The sequence below is a fragment of the Orcinus orca genome, chromosome 18 (assembly GCF_937001465.1).
Source record: "Orcinus orca chromosome 18, mOrcOrc1.1, whole genome shotgun sequence".
Classification (NCBI taxonomy): Eukaryota; Metazoa; Chordata; class Mammalia; order Artiodactyla; family Delphinidae; genus Orcinus; species Orcinus orca.
In genome coordinates this window covers 8,917,086-8,943,412 of record NC_064576.1, presented here as the reverse complement: position 1 = coordinate 8,943,412, position 26,327 = coordinate 8,917,086, and the positions used below count along the sequence as shown (strand labels likewise).

The following is a 26,327-nucleotide window of genomic DNA, read 5'->3' as shown; positions in this document are numbered from 1 at the left end:
ACATATCATTATGATATTTTTTCCAAAATATATTATACTAAATGCTTCTCTTAAAGATTCATTTCAGAGTAATTTGAAAATTTTCAAATCAAAACCTGGTTCAAATCTTTTATCAATAGATACCTGGTCCTCTTAAAAGTGGATGATTATTTAAAACCAAATTTAGTTAGCAGCAAATAAACACACATATTGTCTCCACAGCGATATTTTAGATGATGACAGTTTCATCCAACAACCTGTGAAATTAAGTATTTTCAAGTAACTCTTATTCTGATTGACAATACTTTCAAGAAAGTCTAGCATTTTGATGCTTCCCTTTTTACTTTCTGTTAAACTATTTGGATGGAAAAACTCCAGTCTCATATTAGAAATCTTAACCTCTGCTTGATTTTATACAACAAAAAGCAAACAAAAAATAGCTTTCAAGACGTTTATTTTCAGAAAGTTGATGTGGTATATACACATGTAAACACCAGAATAATACTTGTCAGGATCATCCTATATCTTTCTAGAAGTTTCATAATCCCGTATCTACCATCAAAATCCTAAAATATTTGAAAACCAAAAGTTTATTTGAACACATTTGGTGGCAAAACCTGACCTGAACAGATATATTGGTCTTTGCAGCTCTTATTTATCCCACTTGGTATAAACAGTCATAGTCTTCTGCAGATATATTAAAGTGCTGAGGTGCTGCCCAGATCCCAGTAGTTATACTGTTATAGACAGTATATAGACAGTATATATAGTATATATATATATATAACATATATATATATATATATATATGTTATATATATATATACAGTATATAGACAGTATATAGACAGTATATATAGTATATATATATATATAACATATATATATATATATATATATAACAGTATATAGACTGTTATAGACTGTTATAGACAGTATATATATAACTATATAGATATATAGTTATAGACAGTACATGACACACTATATATACAACAGTACACGATATTATATAGATACAATACGATAGACATCTAAAATTTTTTTAAATCTTAATTTTGAAATATATCTTCCTTCCCCAAGGATTTGAGGTAAGGGATTATGAATTTTATGTTGTTTTAACACATTCTACCTCACACCAATAAAAGAAATTAATCAACAAATTCTTGTTAGATACCGATTGTGTACTAGATTATGCAAATAGGACAGTCTTCATTCGTTAACAGTTTATAACTTAATTGAGGTAATAAAAACATACATCCACTAAAAGAAAAATTATTCTATAACAAATGTCACAGATTGTCCAAGATTAACTGCCAAATCAGAGATATAAAATCCTCCATTTTTCTATTCCTTGCCCAAGCAGGCATCATTCTTTCCCTCTGAGAAAGAGATTGCCTGAAAACACTCCTAAACCAGGCAATCTCACTTGGCACATAAGAAGAAACTGCCTGCCACACCAGGCAAATAAGTGCAGAAAATAAGGTCATCAATTCAAAACACAATAAATGTATTAGGTTGAACTAAGCTTAACGGAGACCCATAAAGACCCTGCAGTGCTTAGTGAAGTTTCCCCACCTTGAACCAATACTTATTCTAGCACTTCTAAGTGTCAGATACTTGATCAGTGCTTTATAAGTGTTACATCATTTAATCCTCATACAAGCCCGGGGCAGATATTCATCTCTCAGAGAAAAAACTTCGGAGAAGTTAAGCGACACATACAAATGGCCTAGAACTCCTAATTTGCAGAGTTGGGTTTTGGAAGCGGATTCATATATCTGACTCAAAAGTTTATACTCTTTCTACCAGTTTTCCTTATAGGCGACAGTCAGAGTATATCACAGGGAAAGAGACTGAAAGGATGCACTTTAAAAAATTATACTTGGGACTTCCGGGAAGACGGCGGAAGAGTAAGACGCGGAGATCACCTTCCTCCCCACAGATACACCAGAAATACATCTACACGTGGAACAACTCCTACAGAACACCTACTGAACGCTGGCAGAAGACCTCAGACCTCCCAAAAGGCAAGAAACCCCCCACGTACCTGGAGGTGATTAAGAACGCTGCTTAATGGAGCTCCAGAGACGGGCGCGAGCTGCGGCTAAAAGCGCGGACCCCAGAGACAGGCATGAGACGCGAAAGCTGCTGCTGCCGCCACCAAGAAGCCTGTGTGCGAGCACAGGTCACTCTCCACACCTCCCTTCCGGGGAGCCTGTGCAGCCCGCCACTGCCAGGGTCCCCGGATAAAGGGAAAACTTCCCCGGGAGAACGCACATCGCTCCTCAGGCTGGTGCAACGTCACGCCAGTGCGACGTGGCGCCGGCCTCTGACGCCGCAGGCCCGCCCCGCACTCCTTGCCCCTCCTTCCCCCGCAGCCTGAGTGAGGCAGAGTCCCCGAAGCAGCTGCCCCTTTAACCCTTTCCTGTCTGAGCGAAGAACAGACGCCCTCCAGCGACCTACACGCAGAGGCGGGGCCAAATCCAAAGCTGAGCCCCGGGAGCTGTGCGAACAAAGAAGAGAAAGGGAAATCTCTCCCAGCAGCCTCAGAAGCAGCTGATTAAAGCTCCACAATCAACTTGATGTACCTGCATCTGTGGAATACCTGAACAGACAACGAATCACCCCAAATTAAGGAGGTGAACTTTGAGAGCAAGATTTATGATTTATTCCCCTTTTCCTCTTTTTGTGAGTGTGTATGTGTATGCTTCTGTGTGAGATTTTGTCTGTATAGCTTTGCTTCCACCATTTGTCCTAGGGTTCTATCCGTCTGTTTTTTTTTTTCTCTTAATAATTTTTTTTATTTTAATAACGTTATTATATTTTATCTTACTTTATTATATTTTACTTTATCTTCTTTCTTTTTTTTCTTCCTTCCCTCCTTCTTTCCTTCCTTTCTACCCCCCTCCCTCCCTCCCTCCTTTCTTTCTTTCTACTTCTACTAATTCTTTCTACTTTATCTCCCTTTTATTCTGAGCCGTGTGCATGAAAGGCTCTTGGTGCTCCAGCCAGGAGTCAGTGCTGTGCCTCTGACGTGGGAGAGCCAACTTCAGGACACTGGTCCACAAGAGACATCCCAGCTCCACATAATATCAAACGGCAAAAATCTCCCAGAGATCTCCATCTCAACACCAGCACCCAGCTTCACTCAACGATCAGCAAGCTACAGTGCTGGACATCTTATGCCAAACAACTAGCAAGACAGGAACACAACCCCACCCATTAGCAGGGAGGCTGCCTAAGATCATAATAAGTCCACAGACACCCCAAAACACACCACCAGACGTGGACCTGCCCACCAGAAAGACAAGATCCAGCCTCATCCATCAGAACACAGGCACTAGTCTCCTCCACCAGGAAGCCTACACAACCCACTGAACCAACCTTAGCCACTGGGGACAGACACCAAAAACAACGGGAACTACGAACCTGCAGCCTGCAAAAAGGAGACCCTAAACACAGTAAGATAAGCAAAATGAGAAGACAGAAAAACACACAGCAGATGAAGGAGCAAGATAAACACCCATCAGACCTAACAAATGAAGAGGAAATAGGCAGTCTACCTGAAAAAGATTTCAGAATAATGGTAGTAAAGATGATCCAAAATCTTGGAAATAGAATAGAGAAAATGCAAGAAACATTTAACAAGGACCTAGAAGAACTAAAGATGAAACAAGCAATGGTGAACAACACAATAAATGAAATGAAAAATACTCTAGATGGGATCAATAGCAGAATAACTGAGGCAGAAGAACAGATAAGTGACCTGGAAGATAAAATAGTGGAAATAACTACTGCAGAGCAGAATAAAGAAAAAAGAATGAAAAGAACTGAGGACAGTCTCAGAGACCTCTGGGACAACATTAAACACACCAACATTCGAATTATAGGGGTTCCAGAAGAAGAAGAGAAAAAGAAAGGGACTGAGAAAATATTTGAAGAGATGATAGTTGAAAACTTCCCTAATATGGGAAAGGAAATAGTTAATCAAGTCCAGGAAGCACAGAGAGTCCCATACAGGATACATCCAAGGAGAAATATGCCAAGACACATATTAATCAAACTGTCAAAAATTAAATACAAAGAAAACATATTAAAAGCAGCAAGGGAAAAATAACACACAAGGGAATCCCCATAAGGTTAACAGCTGATCTTTCAGCAGAAACTCTGCAAGCCAGAGGGAGTGGCAGGACATATTTAAAGTGATGAAGGAGAAAAACCTGCAACCAAGATTACTCTACCCAGCAAGGATCTCATTCAGATTTGATGGAGAAATTAAAACCTTTACAGACAAGCAAAAGCTGAGAGAGTTCAGCACCACCAAACCAGCTCTACAACAACTGCTAAAGGAACTTCTCTAGGCAAGAAACACAAGAAAAGGAAAAGACCTACAATAATGAACCCAAAACAATTAAGAAAATGGGAATGGGAACATACATATCGATAATTACCTTAAATGTAAATGGACTAAATGCTCCCACCAAAAGACACAGATTGGCTGAATGGATACAAAAACAAGACCCATATATTTGCTGTCTACAAGAGACCCACTTCAGACCTAGAGACACATACAGACTGAAAGTAAGGGGGTGGAAAAAGGTATTTCATGCCAATGGAAACCAAAAGAAAGCTGGAGTAGCAATTCTCATATCAGACAAAATAGACTTTAAAATAAAGACTATTAGAAGAGACAAAGAAGGACACTACATAAGGATCAAGGGATCGATCCAAGAAAAAGATATAACAATTGTAAATATTTATGCACCCAACATAGGAGCACCTCAATACACAAGGCACATACTAACAGCCATAAAATGGGAAGTCGACAGTAACATATTCATAGTAGGGGACTTTAACACCCCACTTCCACCAATGGACAGATCATCCAAAATGAAAATAAATAAGGAAACACAAGCTTTAAATGATACATTAAACAAGATGGACTTAATTGATATTTATAGGACATTCCATCCAAAAACAACAGAATACACATTTTTCTCAAGTGCTCATGGAACATTCTCCAGGATAGATCATATCTTGGGTCACAAATCAAGCCTTGGTAAATTTAAGAAAATTGAAATTGTATCAAGTATCTTTTCCGACCACAACGCTATGAGACTACATATCAATTACAGGAAAAGATCTGTAAAAAATACAAACTCATGGAGGCTAAACAATACACTACTTAATAACGAAGTGATCGCTGAAGAAATCAAAGAGGAAATCAAAAAATGCCTAGAAACAAATGACAATGGAGACACGACAACTCAAAATCTATGGGATGCAGCAAAAGCAGTTCTAAGAGGGAAGTTTATAGCAATACAATCCTACCTTAAGAAACAGGAAACATCTCGAATAAACAACCTAACCTTACACCTAAAGCAATTAGAAAAAGAAGAACAAAAAAACCCCAAAGTTAGCAGAAGGAAAGAAATAATAAAAATCAGATCAGAAATAAATGAAAAAGAAATGAAAGAAACGACAGCAAAGATCAATAAAACTAAAAGCTGGTTCTTTGAAAGTATAAACAAAATTGATAAACCACTAGCCAGACTCATGAAGAAAAAAAGGGAGAAGACTCAAATCAATAGAATTAGAAATGAAAAAGGAGAAGTAACAACTGACACTGCAGAAATACAAAAGATCATGAGAGATTACTACAAGCAACTCTATGCCAATAAAATGGACAACCTGGAAGAAATGGACAAATTCTTAGAAAGGCACAACCTGCCAAGACTGAATCAGGAAGAAATAGAAAATATGAACAGACCAATCACAAGCACTGAAATTGAAACTGTGATTAAAAATCTTCCAACAAAAAAAAGCCCAGGACCAGATGGCTTCACAGACGAATTCTATCAAACATTTAGAGAAGAGCTATCACCTAGCCTTCTCAAACTCTTCCAAAATATAGCAGAGGGAGGAACACTCCCCAGCTCTTTCTACGAGGCCACCATCACCCTGATACCAAAACCAGACAAGGATGTCACAAAGAAAGAAAACTACAGGCCAATATCACTGATGAACATAGATGCAAAAATCCTCAACAAAATACTAGCAAACAGAATCCAACAGCACATTAAGCGGATCATACACCATGATCAAGTGCGGTTTATTCCAGGAATGCAAGGATTCTTCAATATACACAAATCAATCAATGTGATACACCATATTAACAAATTGAAGGAGAAAAACCATATGATCATTTCAATAGATGCAGAGAAAGCTTTTGACAAAATTCAACACCCATTTATGATAAAAACCCTGCAGAAAGTAGGCATAGAGGGAACTTTCCTCAACATAATAAAGGCCATATATGACAAACCCACAGCCAACATCGTCCTCAATGGTGAAAAACTGAAAGCATTTCCATTAAGATCAGGAACAAGACAAGGTTGCCCACTCTCACCACTCTTATTCAACATAGTTTTGGAAGTTTTAGCCACAGCAATCAGAGAAGAAGAGGAAATAAAAGGAATCCAAATCGGAAAAGAAGAAGTAAAGCTGTCTCTCTTTGCAGATGACATGATACTATACATAGAGAATCCTAAAGATGCTACCAGAAAACTACTAGAGCTAATCAATGAATTTGGTAAAGTAGCAGGATACAAAATTAATGCACAGAAATCTCTGGCATTCCTATACACTAAGGATGAAAAATCTGAAAGTGAAATCAAGAAAACAGTCCCATTTACCATTGCAACAAAAAGAATAAAATATCTAGGAATAAACCTACCTAAGGAGACAAAAGACCTGTATGCCGAAAATTATAAGACACTGATGAAAGAAATTAAAGATGATACAAATAGATGGAGAGATATACCATGTTCTTGGATTGGAAGAATCAACATTGTGAAAATGACTCTACTACCCAAAGCAACCTACAGATTCAATGCAATCCCTATCAAACTACCACTGGCATTTTTCACAGAACTAGAACAAAAAATTTCACAATTTGTATGGAAACACAAAAGACCCCGAATAGCCAAAGCAATCTTGAGAATGAAAAATGGAGCTGGAGGAATCAGGCTTCCTGACTTCAGACTATACTACAAAGCTACAGTAATCAAGACAGTATGGTACTAGCACAAAAACAGAAATATAGATCAATGGAACAGGATAGAAAGCCCAGAGATAAACCCACGCACATATGGTCACCTTATCTTTGATAAAGGAGGCAGGAATGTACAGTGGAGAAAGGACAGCCTCTTCAATAAGTGGTGCTGGGAAAACTGGACAGCTACATGTAAAAGTATGAGATTAGATCACTCCTTAACACCATACACAAAAATAAGCTCGAAGTGGATTAAAGACCTAAATGTAAGGCCAGAAACTATCAAACTCTTAGAGGAAAACATAGGCAGGACACTCTATGACATAAATCACAGCAAGGTCCTTTTTGACCCACCTCCTAGAGAAATGGAAATAAAAACAAAAATAAACAAATGGGACCTAATGAAACTTAAAAGCTTTTGTGCAGCAAAGGAAACCATAAACAAGACCAAAAGACAACCCTAAGAATGGGAGAAAATATTTGCAAATGAAGCAACTGATTAATCTCCAAAATTTATAAGCAGCTCATGCAGCTTAATAACAAAAAAACAAACAACCCAATCCAAAAATGGGCAGAAGACCTAAATAGACATTTCTCCAAAGAAGATATACAGACTGCCAACAAACACATGAAAGAATGCTCAACATCACTAATCATTAGAGGAATGCAAATCAAAACTACAATGAGATATCATCTCACACCAGTCAGAATGGCCATCATCAAAAAATCTAGAAACAATAAATGCTGGAGAGGGTGTGGAGAAAAGGGAACACTCTTGCACTGTTGGTGGGAATGTAAATTGATACAGCCACTGTGGAGAACAGTATGGAGGTTCCTTCAAAAACTACAAATAGAACTACCATATGACCCAGCAATCCCACTACTGGGCATATACCCTGAGAAAACCATAATTCAAAAAGAGTCATGTACCAAAATGTTCATTGCAGCTCTATTTACAATAGCCCAGAGATCGAAACAACCTGAGTGTCCATCATCGGATGAATGGATAAAGAAGATGTGGCACATATATACAATGGAATATTACTCAGCCATAAAAAGAAACGAAATTGAGCTATTTGTAATGAGGTGGATAGACCTAGAGTCTGTCATACAGAGTGAAGTAAGTCAGAAAGAGAGAGACAAATACCGTATGCTAACACATATATATGGAATTTAAGAAAAAAAAATGTCATGAAGAAACAGGGTGAAACAGGAATAAAGACACAGACTTACTAGAGAATGGACTTGAGGCTATGGGGAGGGGGAAGGGTAGACTGTGACAAAGCGAGAGAGAGGCATGGACATATATATACTACCAAACGTAAGGTAGATAGCTAGTTGGAAGCAGCCGCATAGCACAGGGAGATCAGCTCAGTGCTTTGTGACCACCTGGAGGGGTGGGATAGGGAGGGTGGGAGGGAGGGAGACGCAAGCGGGAAGACATACGGGAACATATGTATATATATAACTGATTCATTTTGTTGTGAAGCTGAAACTAACATACCATTATAAAGCAATTATACTCCAATAAAGATGTTAAAATAAAAAAAAAATTATACTTGGGAATCTTGATCTTACTTATGCCACTTTACAGATTCTCCCCTACCATGACTTTATTCAGTGATTATATCATTACATACAAAAGTAAATAGAATTTCGGTTCTACTTTCTTTATATGTCATCTCCTTTGTTTTTACTAGATTGCCAGTTGCATGAGAATAGAGGCTCAACACTTAACACAGTACTGGCAGATAGAACTCACTCAACAAGTTTTATGTGAATGAATGAAGCTGTCAGTGCTCAAATTCCTTTAGACAGCAGGCATGTGGGCAACATTTATCTAATGGCTGATATGTATGTCTCCACAGTTATGGACATTTCCTCATGGTTTTCACACCATCCTTAGGAACAAGGCAAGACAGAATAGACTAAATGTAAAGAAGGAAAAACCAATCTGTTGTCACTTATGCAAGACACTACTGAGTTCTTTTTTTAAAATGAAGCTTAAGGAGTAAGATTACATTTTGAGAAATAAAAGTTAACCATGATATTAAAAGGCTGAATCTTTTGACCATACTTTTCTGGTAGGAGATACCATACTAATAATTTCCTTACAAAAATAAATTAAAATATTAGTGTATTTAGAGATTTTCTTTCCTGGTGTTTTAGCACCCCTTTTATTTTTTATTATTTTTTTTAACATCTTTATTGGGGTATAATTGCTTTACAATGGTGTGTTAGTTTTTGCTCTATAACAAAGTGAATCAGTTATACATATGTTCCCATATCTCTTCCCTCTTGCGTCTCCCTCCCTCCCACCCTCCCTATCCCACCCCTCCAGGCTGTCACAAAGCACCGAGCCAATATCCCTGTGCCATGCGGCTGCTTCCCACTAGCTATCTACCTTACTACGTTTGTTAGTGTGTATATGTCCATGACTCTCTCTCGCCCTGTCACAGCTCACCCTTCCCCCTCCCCATATCCTCAAGTCCGTTCTCCAGTAGGTCTGCGTCTTTATTCCTGTCTTACCCCTAGGTTCTTCATGACATTTTTTTTTCTTAAATTCCATATATATGTGTTAGCATACGGTATTTGTCTTTTTCTTTCTGACTTACTTCACTCTGTATGACAGACTCTAGGTCTATCCACCTCATTACAAATAGCTCAATTTCGTTTCTTTTTATGGCTGAGTAATATTCCATTGTATATATGTGCCACATCTTCTTTATCCGTTCATCCGATGATGGGCACTTAGGTTGTTTCCATCTCCGGGCTATTGTAAATAGAGCTGCAATGAACATTTTGGTACATGACTCTTTTTGAATTATGGTTTTCTCAGGGTATATGCCCAGTAGTGGGATTGCTGGGTCATATGGTAGTTCTATTTGTAGTTTTTGAAGGAACCTCCATACTGTTCTCCATAGTGGCTGAACCAATTCACATTCCCACCAGCAGTGCAAGAGTGTTCCCTTTTCTCCACACCCTCTCCAGCATTTATTGTTTCTAGATTTTTTTGATGATGGCCATTCTGACTGGTGTGAGATGATATCTCATTGTAGTTTTGATTTAGCACCCATTTTATAATGGACATCAGTTAGAGACTATACATTTATATGTAACTAAACACAAGCCATTTTGTAATGTGAGGGAGAGGTTCATACACCTCTGCTTGGCCATCTGCCCTGTAAAATAATGGACAAAGCATACTGAGCTGCAGAATTACTTTCAGGATTAGAAAGTGTCCGTTTCATTAATCTCCTGCTCTCTACTGATTCCCAAATACTTCTACATCCCTCACCTTCAGCATCCTGCTAGACTCTGCACCTGAATGTCCCAACCTGGTTCAACTTCTGTGTCACTCTGTTTCTCCCCTCCTTTTCCACTCCTCCTCTCACCGCAAGTTATCAAGGTCCCTCCTTCTACATTCCCTAGGTCATTATCAGAGTCATCCCTCCTTTCAACTTATCCCCACCATAAAACCAATCACCAAATCCCATCAGTGTTACTTCCAAAGTATCTTCTGAAACTAGTTTCCCTGTCTGTCCCCACGGTCCTGCCTTCATTTTTGGTTCTCTTCACCTTCTACTTGGATTACTGCACAAGCAGGTGACAGTTTCACTCTACTCCAGTCCAATATCCACACTACAGTCCCAATTTTCTACCTAAAAATAAAATCTGACCTTACCCACTTAAGACTTGGCCAGTTCCACATTTGTTTCTCACAGTTCAATGCCCCATTTGCAGCACACAAGGATCCAACCTAGTTTTTCAGCCTATCTCCTGTCTCACACATGTGTTTTTCTAATCACTTGGATTTTTTGCATCATCTCCAATATATGCTGAGTCCTTTTTGAGTCTCTGCTTTCGCACACGTTTTTCCCTCTGCCTGACTTGCCTCTCCCTGCCTCAGTGTCTGGCAAAATCCAAGATGCCCTTTGCAACCCAGATCAAATGTCATCTGCTCTGTAAGGCATTTATTGATTTCCCCAGGAAGGACTAATCTCTTTTTTCTTTCTGTGCTTTCACAGTACTTCATTCATTCTCCAAACAGCAGTCAAGGGGATCTTTTTGAAACATAACTAAGATTATAACGTATTCCCGTGGAACATGTGCAATTTCCTCTTTATTCCACCGAGAATAAACTCTAAACTCCTTACCCTGTCCTACTCAAGAGCTTCCCTTAGAACTAGGAAGTGGGCCTCTGCCTTGGGCCCCACCATTCAGCAGATCAAAAACACACCCATGATTCATTTATTAATGAACACACGGGTGCCTCTGTCACTTGGATCTGGAGTTCAGTGATGGCACTTCGTGGGGGGCAGGGGGTGGGTAGCAGACCACAGTTCAATGGCCAGATCCAGCCTGCCTGACTTTGTCAATAAAGCTTTATTGGAACACAGCCACGTCCGTTCATTTACCAGTTGCCTAAAGCTCCTCTTGCTGGCTACCTGTTACAAATTGTATGGCTCGGAAAGCCAAAAATATTTGGCACTTTACAGAAAAATTCGCCAGCCCCTCGCACAGCCTGTAACCCTGAGCATCTACTCTTGTGACCACCCACACTCAGGCCCAAAGAAACACTTCTCAACGTCTGTTGACCTTTGTTCTCAAAACAAAGGCTACTTTTTGTCCAAGTGATACAAAGGTCCATAGGTTGTGTCACCAGCATCAAAAATTGACATTTCTTTGGGAGCCAGGGAGGATTTGAGTGCTTTAGATATAATTAGGTATAGTAATTATCCCGTCAAATCCTTCCTCTGAGACAATACGGATGTGGTAGACACCTATGTAATAAAATATTATTTCCCCAAAATGCTAAGTGTCCATTTTCTTACTTTTCTTCATGTTCTTATTTGTGGTTCCAAAGGTACTCACAATTTATCACATTGTATTCAACAGTGGTGCATGGCAGTCAAGAAACATCCTGTAATATTAAAACATTCATTTTTGTCTTAAATTTAAATATAAGTTGGTCTAGATATAAAATGCATGAAGCGTGATCCTAACTCTACCCTCACAAGTATTCAACACTGAATACCAGCAATGAATGACATTTATAAAATATAATATAGACATATAAAAATGAAAATGAACATAATTTTATATTTATATAAAATATAATTAAATTTTTAAAATAAATAATTTTGACATACATGTTTTATAATTAGTATTTCCCTTTTAGTATAATACATAATTTTGAATATCTTATTTTTTTATGTTTTTAATTTTTTTGGAATATTTTAGAAAAACAACGATTTTTGAAAATATATTTAAACATTTTTCAACTTTTCTGATTTGCCTTGACTTGCATTTTTGGTGACGCATTTAAACTTTGTACACTTTGAACACAGTTACATTTTATTTTTTAATCCTTTAGATCATTGCAGCCAATAAAATATGTTATGGACTGTTATTTATTTAAGCTTAATTAGTGATTTTGCTAAAATGAAAGCAAGAAAAATAAAATCTAAGGAGCAATGATATAATTGTTTCTACAAATTATGAGTGTTTTTCTTACCTTATGAATACACGATCACTGACCCATTTACAGAACATCAAAAAATAAGCAGTAATAAAGAAAATCAGTCATCTTGAATCATTTGCTAACATTTAGTCATCCAAATCTTATCGTTTGACGGGTATTTTAAAATCTTGCCTTTGTGAAGGCATATTTGTCAAGGCAGAAGAGAGAGAATGTAGTCCAGTCCAGTCAACGCAGTCCAGTGATTCTGATCTATAAGGTTAGCTCTTTAGACCTATGGCATATGGGTCTCCATTTTCCCTCCTGCCTGGGTCCCACAGCTGGAGGGGGTGGGCCTGCTTATGGGGCTCAGTGTCTGGCCCCTAGGTTCCTAGGTTCCTGCCTTACTCCTAGCTGCTTCCCCTGGGAGCACATGCACCCCCGTTCTCTCTATAGGGGGTACAGAGATTCCTGAGGCCAGACTCATTTGATATTCGGACCCCAGGTTGCAGCTTGGCCTGCTGGACCAACAACCTAAGGGAATTTCCCAGATTCCTTATCACATCAGTTGTCTTGTTTTCCTCACAATGCCCTTGGCAACCTGATATCTCTTTATTAATTTGTTAACTTAACATCTGACTCGTCCAGATATTGATGATCTATGCCATTATAATAGAAAATGAAGCAAGATAGTAAAAGAAGAATGAAGAAATCAAGTTATCAAGGACTAGTAGGGAGCATGAAATCAGTTAAATACAGAAAAATAGATCCTGACAAACATTCTAAGCAGTGTTACAAAATTAAGGCCTCACAATATTTTGATAGAGATTATCTATTCCTTACAAAAAGTTTTTATCACTTTAAATTAATAAAAAAGAAATGAGGAAGAAACATCAGCAAAAAGTCCTGATTCCAAAAGGAAGACACAGCCACTAGAAATAATGTTTTTCAATAATTTTTAGACTTTATCATTTAAGGAAAAAGAAAAAGGTTAGAAAACTATAGTTGCTGTAATTACAAGTTTCTTTTTCAAGTAAAAGTTTAAAAATCAAAGGAAATAAAATTAATGGTGATCATCTCTAGTTCACGAAGCTATTGGTGATTTTAATTTTATTCTTTATGCTTTTCTGTACTTTTCATATTTTCTAAAAGGAGCATATACTATCAGTATAATCAGATTTTTATCTGATTTTTATTAGTACAAATATTTCAATTTGGCCTTTTATTATCTCCAACAACACTTTAAATGTAGTATAGCCTACGGGTCCTTCCTTGGTGTCCTACTATCTCACTATATGGGCTAGAAGGCCTTTTTCAAATCCATAGCTTCAAATGTCATCTGTGTACTGACAACACACCCAAAAATATTTAACTGCTTATTAAACATCTTCACTTGTTGATGTGGACAAAGCTTAAACAAATAATGTATGTTCAAAATGGAAATCATTCTTCTTCAACAAGTCATTCCTCTTTTCTAGAGTTAACTATTTCATCAAAGGCATTTAATTTACCCAGCTGCCCAGATTAGCAGAAGGATGTTGAAGAATCATAGTATTTGAGTGAATGATGGTTTTAGGGGAGAAATGACATTTGAGATGGGCCTCAAAAAATTACTAAGGTACCACCAAGTGTAAAACTAGGACATGATTTGCTCATGAAAAATCACATCTTATCAGAGGTCAGAATGAAAACTGAAGTCATGCAAATAAAGCATCTTAAATTTGAGACACCTAAAGACAGAGATGATCGGCTTCAGATGAGTTCCTACTTAAAGGTATACTGAGCTGATGACCAACATAGTTGAAAAAATTGTTGTTTGTGCTTTTGAGACACAAAGGGCAGAGTAAGCCTCTGCTGATAGTGGCCTAGAGAGATACTGGCTTCCACCCTTCCTTTCAGAGATCTGAAGACAATATGTTTCATGCATAGACTTAGAAGTGGTTTATGTGTTTCTTAAAATTTCAAAGGAGATGTATTGCTTTGGTTAAGTCCAAGAACATGACAAATGAACACCTGAATTTTGATGTCAGAAAATGTTCATTTATGTTGCATTTTCTTGTATCACGTTTAATACAAATTGAGGACCCTCTTCAAATCAGTTTTAAACAGCTCAGAAGAAGAAAAATCTACTGCCTCTATTATGTGAATTTCGAAAACCAAAACAGTATATGTAAAACTTAATCTAAATATATGTTACATTTATGGGAAAAAACAAAATGAAAATAAAAGGTAGCCTTAAAAATCAAGGCATTTATATAGCACACAATTCAAATATGTATAATTATTTCTTTTAACAAGCTATAGAACATAAAAAGAAAACTGAATGCTAATTTCTATCATATATATCAGATGAGTGATATTATAATATCACTCTCTTTTCAAAACTAAAATGTTTTCATGAGAAACAATTCTAGAAGTTTATACACTGTTTAACTAAATATCATTATTATTGAAATAATTAATCAGTTTCAGCTCGGATTCCAGATCTATTAGGTCTGGATGGATGGACGTCATATGAAGGAGAAAGGAGATTGGACTTGTAGAAGTTTCCAGCACAGAAATACCCCTTTCTTTAGGGATATATATAATCACTGAAGAAGTTTATAATGTCTAACTTGTGGCTCAAGGTAAATCATTCATATGTGATCTGATAAGAGGTCTACGTTCTGTCGCTAGGAATCAAGGTCAAATGGAGCCCGGTACCCTGGCTCCTTCGCTCAAAATTTAACTTCAATCAACAGCAAAGCTCAGGAGTTTCCGGATACGTAACAATATAGTTTAAAACACCCCTTCAAAACACTTCTCCCAAATTAGCGTCTCTACCATTTTGAAAACGTATTCCAGAAGTATCAGAAAGATAACATCGCTTATTTTAAAATACATGAAAGAGCAATAAATAACACACGCTTGCAAAAAATTAAATACATACAATAAAAAGGCCACTGTTATTTGACCAGGGATTTACCAAATCATCAAGTAACTTAATGACTATCGATCATTTTTCAGTCATTATCTATGGTTATCTAACCTAATAAAAGAGTATTCAGGCAATTCTGTTTTCAACATACTAAAAGTCATTTTCATGATATAGATTTTGAGTAGAGGAATGTAGCCCCTGGCTCTATTTAAGCATATTTCAGACGTAACTAGTTAAGAATGTCAGTGCACAAGAGTACACGTAAGTAATACACTAATAATAACATTTGGCTTAAAATACACCCTGATTTTAAGCAGGGGATCATTAATGTATTATGAACCCATACTAATTATCATGGTAGAATGCCCAGAATTTTAAATGGGAAACTAATTCATAATAGTAATTTCTATTTTTAAAAAATTAAGCTTAGTTCAATGTGTAATAAGTACCTTACCATTTGCCCAAAATTATCATTGTTACTGTAGCATATGATTTGAGAACATTTTTAAAAGTTATTACTTTTTCTGACATCTAATTTGCATCAAGTTCTTAATTTTCAACTGAAAACCAATCAGGCATCCAGAATAGAAGAACCAGTGAGATTACCTTCTCAGTAACAGCGCTATTTTACCAAAGCCAGTGAGCAGAAAAGACACTGACAGGCCTGAGATTTTTACCATCAAATATATTTCACTCTTTGAAGTTCATGTTTACAAACTCCCATCAAAAACGCTTATGCAGCCAAATAAATAACGCAATGCTTATCCCCTCCAATTTGCTTCGGACTTTCCAGATGACACATTCAGTGTTTCTAGTTTCAAGAAGGAAATATTCCTCTTCCACACACATTTCTCCCTTTATTCTTATGAGTCCTAAGTCCCAAGTGTCTTTCTCTAATTATGGCCTAATTATTATAGAATCCTAGTTACTCTTCCAATAAAATCTCTCTTGAATCTGCAGAATACTTGTCGCCTCTTAGCCCAAATGTTTATCACTTCATACCCAGACTATTGCAGGAACCTCCAGGCCTCTGCTCAGATTTTATTCCTCCCCACCCACACCATCCCTAGGCTCATGCCTGCGTCATGAAATACATATCTTAAAGCTTGCATGGGTCCCCCATGGCTTGCAGAAAAAAATATATATATATATACTCAAAGCTCTCCACCGTCTGACATTAACTTATCCACTCACCATATCTCCTACTGTTTCCCAGCAAAAGCTCTTGTCCCCCACTTCACCCATTGAAACTATGCCTCCAGAGCAAACCTTGGTCTACGTTGAAGTCCCATGTTTCCTGAGGTCTCCAACAGAAGTTCCCACAAAGTAAGCAATATGTATGTGAAGCTTGGAGTTATTTCAAGTCATGGGATCATCACATTTTCATGCTGAAAAGGTCATTTGAAATCATCTGGTTCAATTCTCTCATTTTATAAACACGATTCTAAGTTGCAGAGAAAGATAATGAAGTAACTTGCATATGCCCACCCAGCTGGATACTGATAAATCAGAACAAGAATTCGCCTCCCAGAGAACTACCATTTTTGGTTATTTCATATCATGCAAATGATTTAGAAGCATTGCTAATGGTGATGAATGTGATGCAATGACATGCTTTCACTGCCCGCTGAAAAACTGTCTTGAGACCCTATTCTCTCAAACCCCAATCCCTACATTTGAGCTATTACATAGACAATGTTTCCATTTTACACTTTAAGATCAGTATTTTGACAAAGAAATTGAACTGTACCAATGAGTTTTCATGGCCTATGAGACATGTTTTTTTAAACAAGATTTAATTTTTCCTCTGTGGACTACCGTATAAAGACCTATTTTCACCTCCTGTCTTCACGCATAATGCCATGAAGTCAAGCCACATACATATGTTTACTGCAGTTGGTAACTGGTTCTCTAAGGACTGCAACATTATTGGGCAGAAAAAAAGATGATGATCAATAAAACTTTTCTAAGCAAGGCTGAGGAAAAAGCAAGTGTGATCATGTAACTTACAACTTTGAGAGCTTACACCACCCAATCTGCTAGCCTAGTTCCTCTCTAAATCATAGGTAAACATCACAGGAGGAGAAAAAGAAATCAAACCCAAAAATTATTTCCTGCCCTTGGAAGCTCTCCTGTGTAGACAGTAGGTGGCAAAACAACAGGGGATAGAGCACTGGATCAAGGTTGTAGGGAAAGTTTAAAAATAGTGTCTTTGTAGATAAGCAAAGAGAAAACTACCAAAGCAAATGTTCCGTTATCCACAGAAATCATAGTAAAATGTCTTTCAGAGAGGTTTGGGGTTGATGATCTGACACTCCAGCTGTCTTTGGTGGGTATTCAGTTTTTAAGTTAATTACAGTAATTTATCTGATATATTACTTGCCTTATTTTAACTTTCTACTGGTCTCCCTCTGTTTACTATTTGTTGTACTTTTCCTTCCTCTTCTTGATAATATTTTATTACCATCATGTCAAGACTCAGTAACAATAAAACCATCCCCCTCAAATGCAAGAGTAAGCTGAGCTTCATCACTGTCTTTCTTGTGTAGATGTGTACAAGCAATTTTCTCAGATGTAACAGAAAGAGATCAATTTATTTTCCCCCTTTCTGTCTCCCGTCTTTGTACCCCAATAGTAGATAACTAGGTGCAGATACATCCAGTCTTTCCCTACTCTTCATCCCTCCTTAGAAGATACCTACTGGGTAATAATATAGTGGCAATAGTTTCCATTTATTGTCATTGAAGTGAAACTTGAATGCAAGAGATCTGGGTGATAGGGATAGGAGGAAGTCCAATTTCAGTCCTGAAAAATACTAATAGGTGAAAATCTGCTGTGGTAGGTGTGGGCACTGAATGCTTATAAACGGACTCAGTACTGGAAAAATGTAAATTGGGCTAAGACCACCCCCAAACACACAAAACAGAAATGGGAGATACAAATATCACCGTCTCCATGCAAACTACTGCAAAGTAAGAGAAAATCATGAAAACTGAGGGGCAAAGCTCATTTCCGTGATAGGACGCAAATAAGTATAATCTTTGTGGAAGAAGAACAGAAAACCACAAAGCAGGAAAGGTGGAGAATAAAGGTATTATAACCGGATGGTGGCGAGAAGGTTGAATTTTAGGACATAGAATTGCTATCCTTACTGAAGGCAGCAAAGAGAAGCATTAACTTTGGGGGCAAATTGAATCACTGATGTAAGGATGACCTGCAGAAGCTTTCCTAGAAGTTATAAGAAAATAAAAATCAATTTGTAGACAATAAAATAGAAGAGCCTACAAAAACAAAGGAGGGAGAGCAAAATATCATTCTCAGAATTAAAGGATTACGGAGGAATCATCAAGAACAGAAGCAGTACTTTTAAAAAGCCTGAAGAAGGAAACGTTTCCTAACTAATAAAAGTAATCTGTAGTTCTATTTTTTTCAGATATATATCCAGGAGTGGAATTGCTGGGTCATATGGTAGAACTACCAAGTGTTCATCAACAGATGAATGGGTAAAGAAGATGTGATATATATATTATATATGTATACACACACACAATGGCATGCTACTTAACCATAAAATAGAACATTTTGCCATTTGCATTTACTTAGCATTAAGCTAAGTAAAATAAGTCAGACAGAGAAAGACAAATACTGTATACTATCATATATATGTGGAATCTAAAACAATAAAACGAACTAGTGAATATAGGAAAGAAAAGAAGCAGACTCACAGATAAAGAGAACAAACCAGTGGCTACCAGCGGGGAGAGGGGAGAGAGGCAATACAGGGGCGGAGAGTGGGAGGTATAAACTACTGGGTGTAGGACAGGCTACAAGGATGTATTGTACAACACGGGGAATATAGTCAATATTTTGTAATAACTGTAAATGGAGTGTAACCTTTAAAATTGTATAAAAAATTGTAAATTTACATTTGTAAAATTTAAATTTACAGTTGTAAAATTGTAAATGTTTTAAAGCGATCTGTATACAGGACTCCACAAGTTTTAAACAAAATTAACAATAGCCCCCTCCCCAAATCCTGCCAGCATTGTCAACGAATATAGCACAATGGAGGGATATTGTACAGAGCTTGGCAGCAAAGCTCTTACGACCTGTTAATTTTACTCACAGCCGAGTTGCTTTACTGCGTGAGGAAACTAGAAAGACATTTTTGGATAAACAAAAACGGAACAGCATATCACTCATTTACACTTCTGGGAAAAAAATCACCTGAAACCTCAGATGACAGAATAGTAACAAAGAACTTGGGGAATAGGGAAGTAAAGTTGTAAATTGAGGCCTCAAAAAGCAAATGTCTTACCAGAGGAAAACCAGTAATATAAATGTGCAAACTGGCTGATGCAAAGTCACAGAAGTAGCAGTATCTGTGGCAAACGTGAAATTTTACACCCCACCATTGAAATGCAAATGCTGAAATACATCCACTGCCTCCGTCCAGCCGGAGGGGCAGCAGTGTTCCACCTCTACTGTGAAAACACATTAGAGTTTTCCCTTCGTGGCTTCCCATCCCAAAACAGCTGCCCCTTGGATATCAGGTGGATTTTGAGGCCATGAGCAATCTTGGCCTTGCAGGGTTTCCTGAGTTTGCCCCTGTGCTCTACCCACACTCCTCTCTATTCCACCACTGGGCATGCGTCATGCCACATCCTTTACCATATAGTTCCTGAGGAATTTAGCACCGCTTTTGATGATGGTTAAAATAACCACAGGTTTTGTTCTATTCCAGTACTAGCTAAGAGAGCTTAACGTGTATACATGACTGAAACGCTGCATCCAGAAACCAAAATTCACCCAACAAAACACATTTCCCCTTTTTCCAAGTTGCATAGAGAAACACTATTACCAGTTTCATTGCAAGATATTTCTGCAGTACATTTAAAATCAGTGTTTAACTGACTCCTTAAATTTTACATTAATTGGCTAAGTCTTTCATGCTAATTGGGAAGAACCAATAACTACCAAATGGAAGATATCGCTGGTTGCACAATATTCTATATCAAAGGCCTGATTATACCTGCATTAACTATGCTTAAAAATTCACATTAACTGTTGAACTTAAAGTATGATAACCAACAAGGACCTACTGTATAGCACAGGGAACTCTACTCAATGTTCTGGGATAACCTATATGAGAAAAGAATCGAAAAGAGAATGAATATATGCATACGTATAACTGACTCACTTTGCTGTACACCTGAAACTAACACAAAATTGTAAATCAACTATACACCAATAAAGTTAAAATTTTAAAAAAGCTAAGAAAATACAGCCAAGTATCTATTTTATAAAATTCTGGATTATTTTCTATATTTCTGTATTCAAAATTTTCTACATATATGGTTTTCACATAAAGCAGATTAATAATTAATAATTTAAAGTATTGTTCTAAAATGTGGGCAATGAATATGGATCATATTAAAATGAGAAATTATCTTTCAATAATTTATTTATAACAATTCATTATAAAATATAATAAAAGAAATAAAGTTGTAATCTGGTCGTTTGGCATGCAGATACATCATTTTCTCAGAACAGGCTTTTTTGAATTAATGGCATAATTGTTCATACATTCTGAATAACCCAAACCCTAATTACCAGTCAACGGGTGAAACACATTTTGTTCAAGATCATTTTCTGAAAGAACACCAGTGAAAAAGAAAGTTAAGATGAGGCCTTTCCTCAAGCCTTTTGCAAAAATTAATTCTAAGTTGTTAAAAAGGTAAATGTTAAAATAAACTGATGTAAATAAGAAATAAGAAAAGGTATATCAGTAAATATATGTGGAACTAGATTACACATTCTAAGTGTAAACCAGAGGAAAAGGATGGAGAGTGAAAATATCAATAGTGAAACTACAAATACGAAAATTTTGCTACCATTGTTAGGTAAAAGTAAAGATCAATAAGATACATATCACTATAGAAAAAACATGCAAAGAATGTTCATAAACATGAACTCAGATATTCACCAATTCAAACCTCAAATTAAACGTCAATACCAGCCTCTTTCTATTTTTAATTTTTTGGCCTAGAAAATTGGCAGAAGTTTTTTTAATTTTAATATCTTATTCTGGTATATATGCAGGGAGTTTGATCAGTGCCTACTGATAAGAGCAACTTGTTATTTTTATGAAAGCAATTAGGCATTGAGAGTCTCAGAGGTTTTTTTTTCATAGCTTTGGTTTAACAATTCCACATCAAGGAACTCCTACTAAGGATATAATCAGATCTATATCTATATCTAACAGCATGTTCATTGTGGTCTTATACATGGTTTACAGAACTAAAAATCACTTATTAAGATAATAATTAAGTTCTTTTTGGTAGTCCGTGTGTTATAATAGTATACAACCATCAAAGTGTTCTCAAAATTAGTTGAATAATGGGAAAATCTTCACAATAAAATGTTAAGTGGAAAAAAGTGTATGATTTTAATTATATAAGTAAATACTTCAAAATCTCCATCATGGTTTTCTCTCAGTCATGATTTACTAGGAAGTTTTTATTCTACATTTTTTGTGTATTCTTAAATATTCTATGATGAGGACACCCAACTTCCATAATTATAGGCTATTTTTCTTTTGTAGGGTAGATCTTTTCATTCATTCATTCATTCATTCACTCACTCACTTTACAAATATTCACTGAATGCCTAATATGGGTAGAATTGATATTTAACACCAAGTGCTAGGTTATAAAGCTCATTCTTCTGTGTCTCTAAATTAAATATCACTAAATCAGCAGTCTCAGTTATGACATAATTAATTCAAATTTAAAAAATCAATATGATGATATGTTCATACCATTGAAAACCACGCAGCAATAAGAGAGAGAGCACAAACCATAGATACGTGCAACAAAATGGATGAATCCAGCTCTGTGTATTTGTAATATTTACTTCCATCAAAATTATTCTATTGACAATAAAATCAACACCATGAAAAAGTCTACTGTTTAGAATGAGTTGATTTAGGAAAAAACTAATGGACTGCAGGAACGGTCATTTTAAGCAGTTTTGCACATTTTAAAATTTGTCTTTGGCCATGGGTGATGCTTACTAACAGAACTTCCAGGGTCCAAAAACATGACCAAGAAAAAACACTTTCAAGGTATCTGAAAAGAGATGAATCATACAGCTTGAGATACTGAAGAGAGGTGAGAACATCCTTGGCAGATGTAATATGCCGCCTTTGCCTTGGTGAACTGCCAGGAGATGGGGCGGGAGCTCCTTAGGCACCTGCTCTGTTCTCGGTCCAGGTGTGTTGGTCCAGATCAGGGCTTAGAAAGCAAATAGACAGTGGAAGCCACATGGGAAGCCAGAAGATAAACTTTGGGGCCACTTTCCAGCGTGTGACTTTCCTGAGATATAAATTATTTTAAGATATTTTAGAGTCATATGGAAATGGGTATATTATAAAGTATAATCCATGCATATTTTTTGAGTAGAATGTAAGTTTTCAGGTAGCTACTTGTACTCACTATCCGAGTCCCTGAAAAGGGGTTTCTTTCCTTTTCATCAGCCACTGGGGAAACTTCACAGAGAAGATGTGGGTCACACTCTCTGCAAGAGGGGCCCCGAAGTCCAAACCACATGTGATGCTCTGAATAGGGTAGAGGGTCCCTCTGAGGAAGCTTCATGGAACTGTCACAGCCCTGCCCACAGGTGCCCAAGCCAGCCTCGGGGAGCCTCAGGCTCGTGTGCGTGTGTGTGTGTGTGTATGTGTGTGTTTGCATGGCCATGTTATGTGCTGTGTGTGTGTGCCAGTGCGTTTGTGTCACATAGAAGCATCTCAATGCACATCCTCTAACAGTGGCAGTTTAGAGGCTGCCAAGTCCTAGGTTGGATAAATTTCCAGGTACAAACAACTTCCCTGCTCCTTGATACTTAGCTTTCTGGGGCAGGTGGCGGGGAGTGTCTGCTGGGGTCTGACGAATGTGGCACGTGAATGCTGCATGACTAAAATTACCTTAGGGGGTGGCCACCAATTTATTAGACATGGTAGCACTTACAGTTTTTCAATGGTTTTATTGTATCCCTTGAAAGCAAATTGCAATTTTTCACCCTATTAGAGAACATACATAATTGTAACTTATGTTTCAAAATGTATGCATCTGATTCCATGCAGTTTTGACAATACAGCCACAAATCTGACTATTACAACCTTCTTCCCGCAAGTCACATATTAGGAAGTTCTGTAAGTTTCAGTGGTGGGGAAGGAGGAAGACTGAGGTCCTCCTGCGCAGCTCCACCCTTGCTGGCTGTGTAGCCTGTCATGTGATGATAGAAACTTTGAAGCACTACAAAGTGTTATGCAAGGCTCCTGGTACCACTTCATTTTTTGCCTCTCTCTTGGCTGGAAGGCCTAAGTGTACTCACGGTGTGTGATGAGTCCACCCAAGTAGGGTGGCCAGATAAAATACAGGACACCCAGTAAAATGTGGATTTTAGATAAACAATGAATATTTTTTAGTGTAAGTATTCGCAAATTGCATCCTGCCAGCCCCATCAAGGTGGCATCTCCAAGACTTGCAGAGGGTCTTGATGGTGACCAAAATCCAATAGTACAAATGTACTTATTTACAAAAGAGAAACAGACTCACACACATAGAAAACAAAGTTGTGGTTACCAAAGGGGAAGGGGGGGATAAATTGGGAGTATGGGATTAACAGATACACGCTACTATATATAAAACAGATAAACAACAAGGATTTACTGTACAGCATAGGGAACTATACTCAATATCTTATAATAAACTATAATGGAGAAGAATTTTTAAAAAGAATATAGATATATACATATATATGTATGTATGTATAACCGAATCACTTTGCAGTACACCTGAAACTAACACAATATTATAAATCAACTATACTTCAACGAAAAAAAAAAAAATCACTGGTTCTTAGAACTCCAGAAAAAAGCTCAGGTCTGATTTCCACCGGGTATACTCGGCTTCCCTGTAGATGGAGCTCTTGGTGTTGTAGGAAGCAGCGGTAAGGAATGGATCTGAGACCATATCAACTCCTTGCTCATCTCCAGCCCCTGCAAAAGTACTGAGCAGTCTAGAGGGCGGGCTGAAGACCCAGCCTCTCAGAGCATGACCCCTGGTCAGCAGGGCACAGGCTCCCTTCACATGAATCAGCTGCACTTTGCAAGTAGTGCTGGACCATGACACGTGGGAAAAATTGGGGCTGTGCTTCAGTCATGGCTCTTAACAGGGATGGCGGTGCGGGAGGGTGCCGAGGACAAGGGGCAGAGGCAAAGGCCTCTGGGAACTAGACCCTCAGAAAACGATACTCAAGCTGTTCTGCTAGACAAGTCAGAATGTGGCGTGCCTGATCACGCCAGAGAATCTTCCCTCTGGGCTGCAGAGCACGGAGCCGAGAGTGAACAGCCGAGTTGACTGTGCTGGCTCTCCGTCTGCCCACACTCATCTGTCTCTGCTCTTTCTGCTCTGTTCTATGCCCACGTGGGCTGTGGAGAGAGCCCCATGGGTTGCAGCACCCGGGATTCCTTGCCCTCTGACTGCTAGTTGGGTTTGGCCAACGGTAGACAGTTGAAGGAGACCAGACAGTAGGAGGGAGAGACTGGCGCAATTCTTCCGCTGCTGTCTCCTGGCTGTGGATTCGGCAGTGGTGCTTTCCTCCAAGGCTCCTGTTTCTACAGGGTCGACCCTCCGCACAGCTCCAGCTCTCTCCAGCCTCTGGGAATGCCAGTGCTCAGGCCTATGGCATAAAGGGTCTTCGCTTGGCTGCTTTCAGGGTGTTTCCTCAATACTGCCCACATCCCTGCAGACAGGATCTTCATCACTGAGCTTTAAAGTCCCAGCTGAGTAGGTTTCTGTTCTCTGTTCAGAGCATGAGTGATACACCATCTCTACTGAGTCCTTGATCTGAAGGGCATGGAGGATTTCCTGGAGCCGAAGAAAGACCCTGGTGGGAATCATCCCCAAAGGCAGGATGGCTATTTCTATCATTGTCTCTCTGCTCCCCCAACAAGGTCCAAGACAAAGTTTCCCCAGAGAAGAGAGGGCCACTACCAAAGGGCTAGTCTCTATATAGTTCCACACATTTGTTAGGGGGAACGTGTGTTATCTTCTCCACCTAACTCCCTACCTGGGGAACATTCTCCTAGACTGTGACTCCCAGATATCGACATCTGGGGAGACTAAACCATCATTCAAATCTTGAATACCTGAGATGTGGCAGGCATCGTGTCAGGCACTGAAAACACAACTGTAGACAAAGCAAATTTCTCTACACCTTCAAGAAATGTATAGTCCAGAGGAGACACCAGTATGTAAACATGGAATTCTAACACCAGGTGATATGTGCAATCTGTACTGTAAAGCAGGAGCCTACTGGACCCTTACAGAGACATCTAGCTCAGCTAAGCAGGTATCAGGACAAGTGTCTCATCCAGACTGAGATATGGGAGATGAACAGATGGATGCTGTCTTACAGAGAAAGAAAGATTTCAGGCTGCAGAGAGATCAGTGTCCCTGAAGGCCCAGTGGTCTGAGAGAATGTGGTCCAGCCAACGAGTGTTAAAAGCTGTAAGGATGGAGAGCCATGAAGTTGCAAACACCTATGCAATGTATTAAGAGCTTAAACTTTATTCTCAGATCAATGGGGAGGGGCTATTACAGAGTTGTAAGCAAGGACATGATACATCCACCTTTCAGAGTTCTCCAACCATGGGGATGAGAAAGAAGAGGCGACATTGAAGTCTAGGAAGCCTGGTGGTTAGAATCCAGACAAGAGATCATGCAGACAGTGAGAACGGAGAGAACAGAAAAGGCTACAGAGATATTTAGGAAGGAGACCTGAGAGGTTCAGTGGTTCTCTGGACACCACTGGATCTGAGTAATGGTCAGAGTTGTTCCTGCCCCTCT

The 26,327-nt window shown here is 38.1% G+C and overlaps 1 protein-coding gene across 2 annotated transcripts in view; it reads right to left on the bottom strand.

Annotated features, from left to right (window-relative positions):
* Window positions 1-26,327, bottom strand: part of FGF14 (fibroblast growth factor 14) — a 620,737-nt gene that overhangs the window by 307,706 nt on the left and 286,704 nt on the right. Inside the window, exon 1 of one of the 2 annotated variants that reach the window (XM_049701200.1) lies at window positions 16,609-16,751. The exons of the other annotated variant lie outside the window; for it this stretch is intronic. The gene's annotated coding sequence lies outside the window, so the exon portion shown is untranslated. Of the gene's footprint in view, window positions 1-16,608; window positions 16,752-26,327 lie in introns of those variants that run through there. 2 annotated transcript variants of the gene reach the window in all.